The following is a 2,554-nucleotide window of genomic DNA, read 5'->3' on the forward strand; positions in this document are numbered from 1 at the left end:
CTCTTCTCCCTCCGTTCAATTCTCCCTGCTTTCCTTCCTTGAGAGTTATCCGTCTCGTTTCAGGATTGATTACCAAGCCAAGGCCGTTCGCTTCCACGAATTACATCGCTCCGAAGGCTGTTTGCGCCTCTTATTCGACAGTAGTTTGCTTGCGTCTCTGTCAAGACTCGGAATCTGAGAGCTTTCTCCCAGCCATCTGGAATTGTGAATTTCCAATTGCGGAATCGCCAAAAAAGACCTGTGACCTGTTTAGCTCTATAAGCAAGCAAGCAAGCAAGCAAGCAAGCATCAAGCATCAAGCAATCAACAATAGTACGTGTAGTATACTATATCTTTGGAGATAATTAGAAGTACTGGCGGGTTTCTTTTGTCGATTCCATAGAGACTAGTATACTTTCTTGTATTATTACTACTATCATCCGCAGCATCATATCATATCATATCATATCAGCTAGCAGCAGCGGCAAAAAGAAAGAAAGAAAGAAACAAAGACGGGAAAAGAAAAGAAAGAAAGAAAGGAAAAGAAAAGAAAGCAATTCAAAAAGGCCTTTTTCCTACATATACGTTACTACCCCGCCACTAGTAGAGTACTAGAGTATACTCCCAGTACATAAGTACTTAAGTACTTGCATACAGACAACTCTGCTCTGCTATACCTCTCGCACGTCTTAATTTACTACCGGTAATATTATAGCGGTTTCAGCCTGCAGCCTTCAATCTTTATTATAGCCCCGCGGTCCTATTATCAGAATCGGGTCTTTGGTTTTTTTTCTATTGTCGTACCGAAGAAAAGGAAGTATCTGTGCATGTGTAGTCGATAAAAAGGCTGTCGAGTGCACCGTATACTGTTATATCATCTTATACTCCACCATACTGTCTGCTTCCACCCATACGAAATCAATCGTACGATTAAACCCGAGACTAAGCTGGGCCCTCAAAAAGTACACCCGAATTAATAGCCTAAAAGCTAAAGAAGCGTCAAAGAAAAGAAAGAATTAAAGAAAAAAGAGAGAAAAAAGAGACAGTATCATATCAATAATACTACCACTTACTATTATCTACATACCTGTCTTGATTACGTGACAAACGTGAAGATAAGGCTAGCAGGCTACTACTGAGAATCATTTTATTTCTCTCTCGCGCTCTCTCTCTTTCTTTCTTTTTTTTTAAACAGGTACTTGCCCGGCCCTTGTTTGGTTTCAAACGGTTGTTTGTGGTCGCCAAAAACACACAAGAGCCCCATCGCGATATTACATCCCGGCACTATACCAGACCGCCACTGCAGATATCAGGTCCATTATCGATTCCTACATACCACTTAACTTATCCATCCACTAACACTGCTACACCATCACCATCATCTCATCAACAAAAAATTCAACCGGCTTAACCTTGTATCCTTAATTAAATTACACACCTCCTTCTGCCCCTCAGCATTTGCGTTTGACTTTCTAGCTACCATTCACTTGAGACTAGACTTGTCGACTCTAAATCAGAGCTCTTTCGCCTGTCAGCCAAGATTTCCAGATCGTTTGTGAGCGACTGCTCCAATTGCTTTTTTTCTTCTGTCATTCGATTGCATCGGCCATTTCTATTTGCAAGTATCCTGTCTGCTGGCTCCGCTCATCGTTCCACGGCGTCTCATCTTGCATCTTGATACATACACAGCTTTGATCCTCTTTTCTTTCAATCATCACTTCATCTTAGGTACTTTCACACACCCCACAGATCTGAAGGTGTGCGACTTTCTGCCTAACCAAGCATCAAGCAGAAGATATCACATACATCTGCATGCACTGAGGAAAAGAGAGCTCGGAGCCCAACGATCTGACTACTTTGATCTCCCCCTACATACATTCATACATACCTGCCCTGGTCTGTAAATTTGAACTTTGGGGAAAATAAGCCGTTCCAGTCGAAACGAACGAGGAGAGAAAAGCAGGAACAGGTTCCGCATTGAACACGTGCCCGACCCTGCTCCCAAGCGCCTGAATCCGCGCAAACCACACCCTTGAACAGACATCCGGATCTGGATTCTGTCCGAACCATTTCAAGCTGAAGATTGATCGAGTGCACAATTACTTCGAACGAACACCGCTGTATCATCAAAAGAGATACGATATCAAGTAGCGAACTCGCCCGAGGACCCTTGGTTCTGAAAATAGCTCCAAGAGTAGCTCCATTTTTGATCAGATAAACAGACACTTGCTAGTTGTCGTTGGCTAAGACACTGCCGTCAAAAGCACTGTACTATTAGTCTACGGCTCGAACGATCCGTAGCTGTCCCGGTGCCATACTAGTCACCGCGCATCCGTTAGCTTTTCCAAAGGTATGTCATGTCCATGTAGCCATCTTTCACAAAATTCCACCACATGCGGAAGGCCTAGCAGCCAAAGAATAACGCCCCATCGGGGAAAGCGAGCCTGACCCGTCACCCTGTGCATGCCAGGCTTGTATGTAATGCTGGCTGGATTCTCGGCTGTAGTTTGGGAGTAAGCTCCTAGGCTCTACTTATCTAGCTGCAATCATGTTCTTTTTTTTTTTTTTTTTTTTT

Source organism: Orbilia oligospora (genome assembly GCF_000225545.1).
Source record: "Orbilia oligospora ATCC 24927 unplaced genomic scaffold scaffold00215, whole genome shotgun sequence".
Taxonomy (NCBI): Eukaryota; Fungi; Ascomycota; class Orbiliomycetes; order Orbiliales; family Orbiliaceae; genus Orbilia; species Orbilia oligospora.